The sequence below is a fragment of the Rhinopithecus roxellana genome, chromosome 19, assembly GCF_007565055.1.
Source record: "Rhinopithecus roxellana isolate Shanxi Qingling chromosome 19, ASM756505v1, whole genome shotgun sequence".
In the NCBI taxonomy this organism is placed as follows: Eukaryota; Metazoa; Chordata; class Mammalia; order Primates; family Cercopithecidae; genus Rhinopithecus; species Rhinopithecus roxellana.
Window position 1 is genome coordinate 66,488,330 of NC_044567.1, and position 13,567 is coordinate 66,501,896.

General features: G+C 41.8%; 1 protein-coding gene and 1 pseudogene across 10 annotated transcripts in view; both read left to right on the plus strand.

Annotated features, from left to right (window-relative positions):
- The window catches only part of NT5M (5',3'-nucleotidase, mitochondrial), a 78,869-nt gene that overhangs the window by 16,897 nt on the left and 48,405 nt on the right, over positions 1–13,567 (plus strand). For 7 of the 10 annotated variants that reach the window (XR_004055034.1, XR_004055033.1, XR_004055031.1 and 4 more), the window contains one exon: positions 12–339. The exons of the other annotated variants lie outside the window; for them this stretch is intronic. The gene's annotated coding sequence lies outside the window, so the exon portion shown is untranslated. Of the gene's footprint in view, positions 1–11; positions 340–13,567 lie in introns of those variants that run through there. 10 annotated transcript variants of the gene reach the window in all.
- LOC104680256 lies at positions 897–2,119 on the plus strand (annotated as a pseudogene).

Consider the following 13,567-nt stretch of genomic DNA (forward strand, 5'->3'; position numbering starts at 1 on the left):
ATCCGTTGCAGAGGTGGATGTCTAATATTTGTACTGAACCCTATGGAAAGCTGGCAAGAGCCTCGCCCAGCAGCTGTGGAAGGCTGCTCAGAGTGACTTGAACGGCAGTGGCAGCTGGAAGCTGTGAACCTTCTCAGTGTTACTCATTTTTTGAGAATCCGAAAAGGTTTTTCAATCCTTATATTTGAGTTCAGAGCATGTGAAACATGCAATATCAAAGAATTTGTTTAATTTTCTCTTTGCGCATATAGATAATAACTCTAAGCTTTCATGGTCTAACTCTTACAGTGCAGCCCTCAGTGTATTGCTACATTGTCTAAGATGGGAAAAATAACTGAAATACATCATTATTAATTTTTAATGTGTTGAAGGGTGGTACACTTTTTGTGCTTTTTTCGTAAAAGTCACATTCAGGCTAGATCTCAAAAGGTATATTTTAATTTATTCGGTTTTCAAAAAGTTGAATCTGTGAAGACTATATGTGGCTTTCTTTTATTGGATATAAGGGGAATCGCCTGGGTTTTCTGTATAATGGCTTTACCATTGTAAACACTGATATTGTACTAAACATACACACACACTTGGTTTTTAAAATACGGTAAACAAAAGTACCATTTATTTTTATCAAGCCAGCCTAACACTGATTCCAAAAGTTAATAAAGCCCCACTCAAAAAAAGACAGACTGGGAGGAGCCTAGGGGCAGGGTGGGAAGGAGGAGCAGCCGAGTCCCGGATGTGGGACAGAGTGAGTGTGGTGTGTCCCCAGGTGCAGGAATGTGGTGAAGGGAGGTGAATCCCAGTGGATGGAGCGAGGAAAAGGGTGGGAGGAGAAAAAGGTGGGAGGAGGACCAGGTGGGAGGGTGGCAGTTCACTCAGGACCCAGCGGGGGCAGCACGATGAGGTGGGTCACAGTGTTCCTGAACGGCAGCCCTAAGAACAGAAAGGTGGTTGCTGTGTATGGAACTTTATCTGATTTGCTTTCTGTGGTCAGCAGTAAACTCAGCATAAAAGCCACCAGTGTGTATAATGGGAAAGGTGGGCTGATTGATAATATTGCTTTGATCAGGGATGATGATGTTTTGTGTGTGGAGGAGAGCCATTTATGGATCCTCAGACAGATTCTAAGCCACCTGAGGGATTGTCAGGATTCCACACAGACTGGCTAACATTAAATGTTGGAGGGCGGTACTTTACAACCACACAGAGCACTTTAGTGAATAAAGACCCTGACAGTATGCTGGCCCATGTGTTTAAGGACAAAGGTGTCTGGGAAATAAGCAAGATCATAGAGGAGCTTTCTTAATTGACCGAAGTCCTGAGTACTTTGAACCCATTTTGAACTACTTGCATCATGGATAGCTTATTGTAAATGATGGCATTCATTTATTGGATGTGTTAGAAGAGGCAAGATTTTTTGGTATTTACTCATTGATTGAACACCTAGAAGTGGCAATAAAGAATTCTCAACCACCGGAGGATCATTTACAATATCCCGAAAGGAATTTTGTCTGATTTTTGCTAGCAACTCCAACCAAGTCAGAACTGCGATGCCAGGGTTTGAACTTCAGTGGTGCTGACCTTTCTCGTTTGGACCTTCGATACATTAACTTCAAAACGGCCAATTTAAGCTGCTGCAGTGTTGCACATGCAAATCTTTGCTGTTTAAGTCTTGAACAAGCTGATCTCTCTGGATCAGTGCTTGACTGTGCAAATCTCCAGGGAGTCAAGATACTCTGTTCTAATGTAGAAGGAGCATCCCTGAAACTGTGTAATTTTGAGGATCCTTCTGGTCTTAAAGCCAGTTTAGAAGGTGCTAACCTCAAAGGTGTGGATATGGAAGAAAGTCACGTGACAGGAATTAACCTGAGAGTGGCTACCTTAAAAAATGCAACGTTGAAGAACTGTAACCTCAGAGGAGCAACTCTGGCAGGAACTGATTTAGAGAATTGTGATCTGTCTGGGTGTGATCTTCAAGAAGCCAAGGAGAGGGTCCAACATGAAGGGAGCTAGATTTGAAGAGATGCTGACACCACTACACATGTCTCAAAGTGTCAGATGAGAATTTTAGGGGCTGGAGGAAGATGTACAAGATGAAAATGTTTTCCTTATCACTTTTCTTTCTCCACCCTCTCAGTTGTCTAGAAGAAATAACACTAAGGAAATTAAACAAAAAAGGAAAAGTGGCCGGGCGCGGTGGCTCAAGCCTGTAATCCCAGCACTTTGGGAGGCCGAGACGGGCGGATCACGAGGTCAGGAGATCAAGACCATCCTGGCTAACACGTTGAAACCCCGTCTCTACTAAAAAAACTACAAAAAACTAGCCGGGCGAGGTAGCGGCGCCTGTAGTCCCAGCTACCCGGGAGGCTGAGGCAGGAGAATGGCGTGAACCCGGGAGGTGGAGCTTGCAGTGAGCTGAGATCCGGCCACAGCACTCCAGCCCGGGTGACAGAGCAAGACTCCGTCTCAAAAAAAAAAAAAAAAAAAAAAAAAAGAAAAAAAAAGAAAAAGCATTTAGAGGATTATGCTTGTTTGCTTGTTTTCAGTGGTGCATAGGGGAAAAATTGATTTTTTTTCCATATTCTGATTTTTTTTTTTTTTTTTTTTTTTGAGATGGAGTCTTACTCTGTCTCCCAGGCTAGAGTGCAGTGGCATGATCTCAGCTTACTGCAAGCTCCGCCTCCCGGGTTCATGCCATTCTCCTGCCTCAGCCTCCCTAGTAGCTGGGACTACAGGTGTCCGCCACCACGCCTCGCTGATTTTTTTGTATTTTTAGTAGGGACGGGGTTTCAGCATGTTAGCCAGGATGGTCTTGATCTCCTGACCTTGTGATCCACCTGCCTCGGCCTCCCAAAGTGCTGGGATTACAGGCATAAGGCACCGCACCTGGCTTATATTCTGATTTTTAACAGAAAAGCACTCATTTAATAGATGTAGGGAAACTAGATGTTGTTGCCTTTTGAATACGGTAGGGGTGTTTATCTGGTTTTATGACCAGGAATAGTATATATTATATTTTCTTTTAAATAGGCGTGATGTAGAAATAGCATCTTGGTTTGAGATGCATTTGAGGATTTTAATTTATGGAAAGCACAACATATGTGATTATATTTATTGAATACCTAGATGTAGTATGGATATTTAAATTGTAAAAACTTTATGAAAACTTTGAAAAGGTTGTTCAGGCTTATAAATAGCTTTAGTGATGCCTCCCTCTTTAAATACCTGTCACACCATATGAATATGGTGAGCTCAGACTTGCTAAGACTCTTTTCAGGTTCATTTTTATAATGTTTACTTTTTAGAACAAAATACTAACTAAGTTAAAGTAATATCCAGTTCTTACTGATTGAGACAGAGTGGAAAGAAAGACATCATTGTACATCACTGTCATTCCAAAGGTACAGTGGAACTCTGGATGGAGGAAGAACTTACCTATCACTACAACACTTATAAATGAGCATTTCTCAGAATTTTATTCTAGGCAAGTTCCACTCAACACCAGACCAAGCAATTCTGTCTATGCACACTATTAGCCTGGTTTTCTCATACAGTCAGCACAAGCATAGGAAGATACTTCAAAACCAAAAAGCCAAGGTGCATCATTAATATTCATTTAATTCAAATACCAAATAGTTTACATAGGGCCAGCTTAGAAATAGATATTAAATCCAGATCTACTGCAATCAAAGCTTACACAATATCAGTGAATATGGTAGAGGTGCCTGTTAAAAGCCAATGTAGTATAATTGCAGCTAGAACCCTACAGTGGGGAATGAGGAATTTTAAACATACATTTGATTACAGCCACCAAAATATATATGTATATATAGAAAGTAAAAATAAAGGTATTTGGCTGGTCCAAGAGGTAATACCAATCAGTCAGCACCTATGATTCTTTTACTTACATTTTTTGATTTTTTGTTTTTGTTTTTGTTTTTGTTTTTTGAGACCGAATATCACTCTGTTGCCAGGCTGGAGTGCAGTGGTATGATCTCGGCTCACTGCAACCTCTGCCTGCCGGGTTCAAGCGATTCTCCTGCCTCAGCCTCCCGAGTAGCTGGGACTACAGGTGCACACCACCACACCCAGCTAATTTTTGTATTTTTAGTAGAGGCGGGGTTTCACCATGTTAGCCAGGATGGTCTTGATCTCCTGACCTCATGATCCCCCCTCCTTGGCCTCCCAAAGTGTTGGGATTACAGGCATTAGCCACCACGCCGGCCATCAATTGCTTTCTTATCAGTGACTAATTAGAAAAGATAATAATGTAAGAAACAATTCTATTTATAAAGGAATGAAAGGGCGAAATATTTAGAAATAAATAGTGTAAGCATCTATATAAAAATATCTTAAAACTCTTTTGAAGGAGAAGTCTTATGTCCTTCAAAGAAGACATAAATAAGTGAAAACATATATGTGATTCTTAGATAGGAAAATTAAATAGAATTAAGATTAAACTTAATTAGTACAACATATAAAATGTAATAAGGATGTCTGAATTATTCTAAGAATTCATTTTCATCTTGATTATAATGTCAGTGGGAATTTGGGAGTGGAAACATAATAAAATAACTGGAATTTATCTAAAACCCGTTGTTCTCAATGGGGGACGATTTTGCCCCTCCAGTTCCAACCCAGGGAACAACTGGCAATGTCTGGAGACATTTTTTTTGGCTGTTATGACTCGGGGCTGCTACCGCCATCTAGTGGGTAGAAGCCAGAGATACTAAACATCCTAGGATGCACAGGACCGTCCTGCAGCAGAGTGTCCTGCCCAAAAATATCAACAGTACTGCTGCTAAGAAATCCTGACCTAGCAGAATAGATATTCTAGAGTAACCAGGAAAATCCTGAAAATAGTAATCAGGGGATTAACCTTAGGCATTCTGGAACTGAAGAGGCACTAGGCAGCTCAGTGGAACGGTGGACAAAGTGCAGAATACACTGGAAGATTTAGTAGAGGGGAAAGGCGGCATTTTGTATCACAGGGGATAATTCACTAAAAAATGTGACCGAGTAAGTATTTAGGAAAGAATACAGCTGGATCACTATCTCATTCCTCCCATCAAAATAAATTCTAAGAGGATTAAAGATTTAAATATTAAAAAATGAAACTGCAGAACTACAAAGAGAAAGCATCAGAGAATTAATTCGTAGTCTTGGCCTTGGAAGAGCCTTTCTAAGTAGGAACAAACACAGAAGCCATGAAGGAAAGGATGAAAAACGTACTTTCATAAATATAAGAAACTTCTTTGCAAAAAGAGGAAATTATTTGCAATACATGTAACAAAAGGCTTATTTACAAAGAGTTTATACAAATCAATAAGAAAAAGAAAAATAGGCCAGATGTGGTGGCTCATGGCTATAATCGCAGCAATTTGGGAGGCTGAAATGGGAGGATTGCTTGAGCCCAGGAGTTCAAGACCAGCCTGGGCAATATAGTGAGACCTCATCTCTACAAAAATAAATAAATAAATAAATAAAAATTAGCTGGGTGCATGCCTGTAGTCCCAGCTATTTGGGAGGCTGAGGTGGGAAGATTGTTTGAGCCTGGGAGTTTGAGGCTGCCATGAGCTATGAACACACCACTGCACTCTAGCCTGGGTGACAGAGTGATACACTAGCTCAAAAAAAAAAAAAAAAAAGAAAAAAGGAAGAAAAGGAAAAATAATATAATAGAAATATATATCGCTCCCATGAAAAAATACAGATGGCCAGTGGAAAGATACTAAGCCTTACTTATAGTTCAAGAAATGTAAAGCAAGGCTGGGTGTGGTGGCTTACGCCTGTAATCCTAGCACTTTGGGAGGCTGAGGCGGGCAGATCGCTTGAGCCCAGGAGTTGGAGACCAGTCTGGGCAACATGGTGAAACCCCATCTGTACAAAAAGTACAAAAATTAGCCGAGCATGGAAGCGTGCGCCTGTGGTCCCAGCTACTTGGGAGACAGAGGTGGGAGGATCACTTGAACCTGGGAAGTGAAGGCTGCAGTGAACTGAAATTATGACACTGCACTCCAGCCTGGGCAACAGTGAGACCCTGTCTCACAAAAAATAAGTAAATAAATAAGCAAAACAACAACTAGGTATATAATTTCCCCTAATACATTAGCAAAAATTAAAGCAGTTTATCATTTCTGGTGTCATTAAGGGTATAAGGAGTCACATATGGTTGATGCACAGGGACAATTTGGTAATATCTATCTAAATATTAATATAACCTTTGATCAAGCATTTCTGTTATTTAGCACTTAATGTTACTGATATTCTTGGAAAAGAATGCCAACATGTATGAGCAAGTTCTATTGCATGATTATTTATGATAGTATAATATGGGAGACAACCTAAGTATGTATTCATACAGGGCTGGTTGAACAATGTGATTTTGGTGCAGTAGAAGAGTATACAGGCATGAAAATGAATACAGTAGATTTGTGTGTACTGATTGGGAAAGATCTCCAAGATACATTACTAAGTGGGGAAAATAATATGGTGCATATGGTATAACCTTAATTTGGTTTTGGTTTTAAAAGTATATATTAATTATTAAAATCAACTTTTTTTTCCTGGAAGGATGTCAGAGTGATTCTCTTTAAGGAGAGTTACCAGAATTGAAAGTGGCAGAGGAAAATGTTTTCATTTTAGATTTTCCTGTGCTGTTTGAACATTTTAAACATATGCATACATTGCTATAAAAAATTAAAAGACAAGGTAAATACAATATAAATTTAGACAATATAAATGTAAACTAAACTTTTTTTTTTGCCTTCACAAAATCCTTCCTCTTCTACTTGCCTTTTGTAGTGTTCTTTAGCCATTTGTTGGTGGATTTTTTTGTTTGTTTGTTTGCTTATAACATCTGCTCCTTTGCACAGGATTCTAGGAAAATACCTTGGTTTCGTATTGGCTCCTAAAGTAGACAAGTTCCCATGCCCCAAGGGACATTGGCGTCCTTTATTTGTCAAAGAAAGGAAATAATTACATACCTAATACACAGTGATGTTGGGGAAAAGGTCTGTGAATACTTTACAGACTGCAATGAAATGTAAGTGACAGTTATTATTCTCCTAGTTTCACAGATTGTTTGTCGATTACTTCATTTAAGTGAAATTAAATTATATGACTTAATAGGGTTGAATTTGAAAATTACATTTTGTTTCTGAAGCTTTTTTTGTTTGTCTATTTTATTTTATTTTTTGAGACGGAGTTTCACTCTTGTTGCCCAGGCTGGAGTGCAATGGCGTGATCTCGGCTCACCATAATCTCTGCCTCCTGTGTTCAAGCGATTCTCCTGCCTCGGCCTCCTGAGTAGCTGGGATTACAGGCATGCGCTACCATGTGCGGCTAATTTTGTACTTTTAATATTGATGGGGTTTCTCCATGTTGGTCAGGCTGGTCTCGAACTCCTGACCTCCGGTGATCCACCCGCCTCAGCCTCCCAAACTGCTGGGATTATAAGCATGAGCCACCGTGCCCGGCCGAGAGCTTTTATTTTTATATGTCAGTAGTCCTCAACATTTTTGTAGCACCTTTGGAAAGCTGATACTTTTGTCCATTGTCATGGTGTCCCCAAACTGCCTCATTTGGAATAGGTGAATTCCAGGCTATTGGGATGACCATTAGGAGCAGTGGTATGCAGCGCCTCTCTGTTGTAGGTCTTATCACCTCTGCAGTTGTATGTTTTGGTAATCATTTCAATATTTGATTGCATTTTGTCTATTTTACATGCGAGAAAACTAGGAAAATGAAAGTGCTGGTTAGGGCTACAGCAACCAGTTGTACAGGTTGAACATCCCAAATCCAAAAATTCAAAATCCCAAATGCTCCAAAATCTGAAATGTTTTGAGCACTGACATGATGCTCAAAGGAAATGCTCACTGGAGCATTTTGGATTTTGGATTTTCAGATTAGGGATGCTCAGCTGGTAAGTAGAATGCAAATATTCCAAAATAAAAAATCAGAAATCCAGTACACTTATGGTCCTGAGCATTTTGGATAAGGGATACTCAACCTGTAGTAATAAGCGTGGGTTTTAAAATATCAATACTGCCGCGTGTGGTGGCGCATGCCTGTAATCCCAGCACTCTGGGAGGCCGAGGCAGGCGGACCACCTGAGGTAGTTTGAGACCAGCCTGACCAACATGGCGAAACCCCTTCTCTACTAAAAATACAAAAAAATTAGCCAAGTGTGGTGGCGGTCACCTGTAATCCCAGCTACTTGGGAGGCTAAGGCAGGAGAATCTCTTGAACCTGGGAAGTGGAGGCTGCAGTGAGCCGCGATCGTGCCACTGTACTCGAGCCTGGGCGACACAGTGAGACTCAGTCTCAAAAAAATAAAAATATAGTTGATACAAAGATGGAAATTAGATGGAGCAACTAGGTGCTCACTGGACTTAAAGCAATTTTCTATAGGCTCAGCTGTGAAGAAAAAGAATAAAATTAACGGAAATTGAGGGAATTCTGACAATATATAGTGGATTTCCTTTCAGAGAAATTTCCTCTCAGAGGAAATCAACCATATATTAGACTTGCAGGGGGCAGAATTCTTTTTATGGCATGCAAGACTTAGTTTTTATACTTTTGACTTGAGGACAAGTTTTCTACGATGCATACCATGGTATTATCTGTGTTTTATTTCAATCGTGTTAATTTTGAGAAATATTTTTGTCATGAAATTTTAATACAGTATTTGTGACTTTGAACGCACAAGAATTAAACCTATAGTCGGCCTGTATTTTACTGCACCCTATCCTGGGAGCTGATCTGTCCTCAGGGAGAATCCCTGAAATCTACTCCAGGAAGAAACGTGTAATCTTTTGGTCGTAATAATGATATCATTGTCTCAGCCTTGCCTAGAGCGCCAACTTGCCGTCTGTCATGGGTGGTATTGGAACTGCTTGAATGGGGAGGCATGAGCTTCTTCATTCTTCTCAAGGCTATTTCCAGTTTCTAGTTGCCAGGCCTTATGCTGTTCTCTGGGGCTATGCCAAAGTTCGTTCCAACAATAGCAAGAACACAGCAAAAATCACGAAAGGGACTGCCACCTACCTGCACGTACTGGCTTCTCTGAGCTGCTGTCTCCCTTGATGCTTACAACAGCCAGAGGAAGAGCATGGTTATTTTATCTAGACCAGGAACCTTAGCTTCAGGAAGGTCAAACAAGTTTGACTTATTTTTTCCCGTGCCCACCCCAGGTTTCATTATGGAACATCCACTTTTTCTAATTGGGGTTCTTTCATTAACATTATTCACATATCTGGATTCCAAAAAAGAATTCTGATTTTTTTTTTTTTTTTCTAGAGACAGTTTTGCTCTGTTGTCCAGGCTGGAGTGCAGTGGTGCAATCATAGCTGATTGCAGCCTCCAACTTCTAGGCTCAAGAGATCCTCCTGCCCCAGCTCTCGAGTAGCTGGGACTACAGGTGCACACCACCAGGGTCTCACCATGTTGCCCAGGCTGGTCTTGAGCTCCTGGGCTCCTGCCTTGGCCTCCCAAGGTGCTGGGATTACAGGCATGAGCCACTGCGCCTGGCCTGGATTCCAGTTCTTATTCTTCTTTTTCTCCCTGAGGTGTCCTTTGTGTATATCTCATCTTACACAATGGTGTGGCTTTTAGGGAATGAGGAGATTCCTTGTGTGCAGGTGATAGTCCTCCCTGCCTGCCCCAGGGTCAAGTGAAAGGTTGGGGAACCCCCAGAAGGCTGTCAAGGAATCCAACCACTAGGTGGCAGCCTTGTCAAAAGCACCCACCTGCTCCTCTGCTCCAAGTTCTGGTTCTGACAAATGTTTCTGACTTTAGAAATAATCCTTCTATTTATTCATTAATTCAACAAATATCTTTGAGTGGCTACCATGTGCCTGGCACTGTTCTAGGCAAAAGGAATATATATGAGTGAGCAGGACAAACATCCCTGCCTTCATAAAGGTACATGAGCAAGTCATGGGAGAGATGAGAAAGCCAGGTGGACAGCTGGAGTGGTGGACACTCCAGGCAGAGATGACCGCTGGCCTCTGTCCCCCACGTCCAGGGAGTGGTAGAAAGGCCAGTGGGGCCGCAGCAGAGTGAACAAGCAGTTGGGGAGGAGGGCAGAAAGATGGGGGAGCTTGCGAGTCACTGTCAGGACTTTGGATATTTTTACTCTGACTCCACTGGGGAACTTTTGCAAGGTTTTGCACAGAGCAGTGGTATGACCTGACCTTGTTTTAAAATGACTGCTTTGGGCTGCTTCTTGAGAGTGGACAGATGGAGTGCGCAGACCAGTTTGGAGGCTAGGGCTGTGGTCTAGGAAAGAAGTGACCTGGGCTGGGCCGGCAGCCATGGCACCGGCGCACCGCAGTGTCTGGATATATTCTGAAGGGGAAAGCCAGCCGGCTCTTAACTTTACTGGTTTTTGAATTGTAGAAAAATACACATAATCATCTTTAAGGGTACAGTTCAGTGGCATTAAGTTCATTCACATTGTTGTACAACCATCACCACCTTCCATCTCTAGAACTATTTCATCTTCCCAAAGCGAAAGTCTGTCCCCATTAAACACTCGCTTCCCATTCCGCTTCCCTTAGCTCCTTTCAAGCGCCGTTCTGTTCTTTGTCTCTATGAATCTGACTGCTCTAGGTTCCTCACAAGAGTGGCATCATACAGTGTTTGTCCTTTTGCAACTGGCTTATTTCGCTCAGCATAATATCCTCAAGGTTGATCCACACTGTAGCACGTGTCAGAATTTCCTTCCTTTTTGAGGTTAAATAATATTTCCTTGTGTGGATATACCATATTTTCTTTATCCATTCACCTGTTGAAGTACCCTTGGCCCATTTCTACCTTTTGGCTATTGTGAATAATGCTGCTCTGTACACAGGTGTACAAATATCTTCTTGAGACACTGCTTTGACTTTTTGAGGGTATATACCTGGAAGTAGGATTGCTGGATTCTCCTGATGGATGGTAAAGTTGGTGTAGGGTAAGATTTCTGCTTATGTTAGCAGTGGGACGAGTGAGATGAAATCTGATGGGCCTTCCTAAGAGATGAGGAGTGAACATGGATCTCTTCTGGAGACAGCAGTCGGCAAGAAGGAGGTTCGCACAGCCACATTTAAAACATTTTTAAAACCATGAGACATGGAAGTGCCCATTTAGATGTTTCTTTATATAGCACACGTGGGATCCAAAGACGTGTCACTATTTTAAACTGATATCAGTGTTTTCTAAAAGGCAAAATAAATGTGAAGGGCTAGTTTTACTGTGGCCAAACTCCACTTGAATGCTTGCAGAATCTCAGACATCTCAGATGGTGATCAGTAAGGGCAAGCAGTCATGATTGGCTCACTGCTAAGAAGCTGTCCATGTCCTCGCTGATACGTGGACCCCTGCATGCTCCAGTTACCTGCATCACACCCAGGTAATGCCTGAGGCTCCAACCTGAGACACCTGTCCTCTCTGACACGGGGAGGGAATAACTCTGGGCTCCTATCAGGGGAACTCGTCTAACATGGAAGGTAAGTATTCTTATCCCCATCTGACACGTGAAGAAGCCAAGGCTCCAGGATAGGTAGTGTTCCCAAATTCAAACCCAGGGTCTGACTCCAGAGTTCTTTGTTCTGCTACTCTGTTTGCCTCAGGTAGGGAGACTTGTTTTCTTCCCCCATCATCTTTACCTGTTGTAGAATTACAATTACTGGTGACTAGCATTCTTTGCTCACTATGTGCTAACCACTGTTCTCAGTATGCAATGAATATAGTCTCCTTTAGTCTTTACTACAACCCTATGACATAGTCCCCTTATTATCATTCCCATTTTATAGATCAGGAGACTGAGGCATAAAGAGATTAAGCAGACTGTCCAAGTCCATGCAAGATAAATATTGGGACCAGGATTTGCAGAGTAGGAAACAGAAGCTGAGAGAAAACCATGGATGGGTTGGCTTGCTGGGGTGAGAGTGGAGGAAGGCGATGTTGGAAGTCTTGGAATTGAGAGGCTGGAAGGTGGGTGGGTCAGTTTCTTGGATGCCACAGAAGGAGGAGCGCCGTGAGCCAGGGATGTCAGGGAATGGGGAGAATGGAGTGGGGGTGTGTAGATGGCAACAGGGAGGGGAAGAGGATGCCAGGTCCTGCTGCGTGAACTGCGGAGATGGAGGGTGTCTGTTTACAGTGGGGAAGGGAACAGACAGTGGGGAAGCAACAGTCATAGGTATGAAGTACAACGAGACCTTCAGCTTGGGAAATATGAGAAAATAAACACTGACTTGGAAAGGCAGTGGTGGGATTCATCCAGCTGTGGAAGTGAGGGGACGTTCAGAGAGCTCAGTCTATAGGAAGTGTTGATTTCACTGTGAGTTCTGAAGGGCCCTGAAGAAGTGTTGGGGACTCAAGGGAGGGGCCTGGGGCAGGTGGGGCCAAGTCTGTTTGGAGATGAGAACCTGCAAAATCACAGAATGCCAGGAATGAGTTTGTTGTTGTTCTCGTAATTTTAGAGAGATCATTTATCAATGAATATATTTTGTGATTAAAAAAAAATTCAGATTCAGTACAGATGCTCCTCCAGTTATTTCATTGGTTACTTCCAGATAAACCCATCATAAGCTGAAAATATGCTAAGTTGAAAATACATTTAATGCACCTAACCTTCTGAACATCATAGCTGAGCCCAGCCTGCCTTAAACGGGGCTCACAACTCTCATATTATCCTACATTTGGACAAAATCATCTAATACAGAGCCCATTTTATAATAAAGTGTTGAATATCTTATATAATGTATTAGATTGGTGCAAAAAAGTAATTGTGATTTTTGCCATTTTCAAAATTGCAATTACTTTTGCACCAACCTAATTTACTGGAAGTGAAAAGCAGAATGGTTGTCTGGGCACTTGAAGTACAGCTTCTACTGAATGCGTGTCACATTTGCATCACGTTACGGTCAAAAAGGGTAAGTCATACCATCATAAGTTTGGAACTGTCTGTATTTTCATTTTCTTCTATTTTATTCTACATTTAATTCATTTTCACATTGTAGTAAGAGATCTACCCTCTGAACACATTTTTAAGTGTGTAATTCACGGGCAATGCTGCATAGCAGGTCCCTCAGGCTTACGGATCTGTACCCACTGAACAACTCCCCGTTGCCCTGTCTGCAGCCCTTGGCGGTCACCACTTGACTTTCTGTGAGTTTGACTGTTTAAGATTCTGCATCCAAGCGAGATCATACAGTATCCTTTTGTGACTGGCTTATTTCCCTTAACATAGTATCCTTCAGGTTCATCCACACTGGGGCATGTGTCAGAATTTCCTTCCTTTTTAAGGCTGAATAATAATCCATTGTCTGGATAGCCACACTGTTTATCCGTCATACGTGGATGGAGCAGGAATGGCTTTCAGCTTCTGGTGGTGTCTGAGGTAAACCCAGTTGTGAGGATGTTATGAACTCCACACTAGTTAAGGTGCTGAATTAATTCTTTTTTTTTCTTTTTTTTCCCTCTTTTTAAAAATTATACTTTAAGTTCTAGGGTACATGTGCACAACGTGCAGGTTTGTTACATACATATACATGTGCCATGTTGGTGTGCTGCACCCATTAAC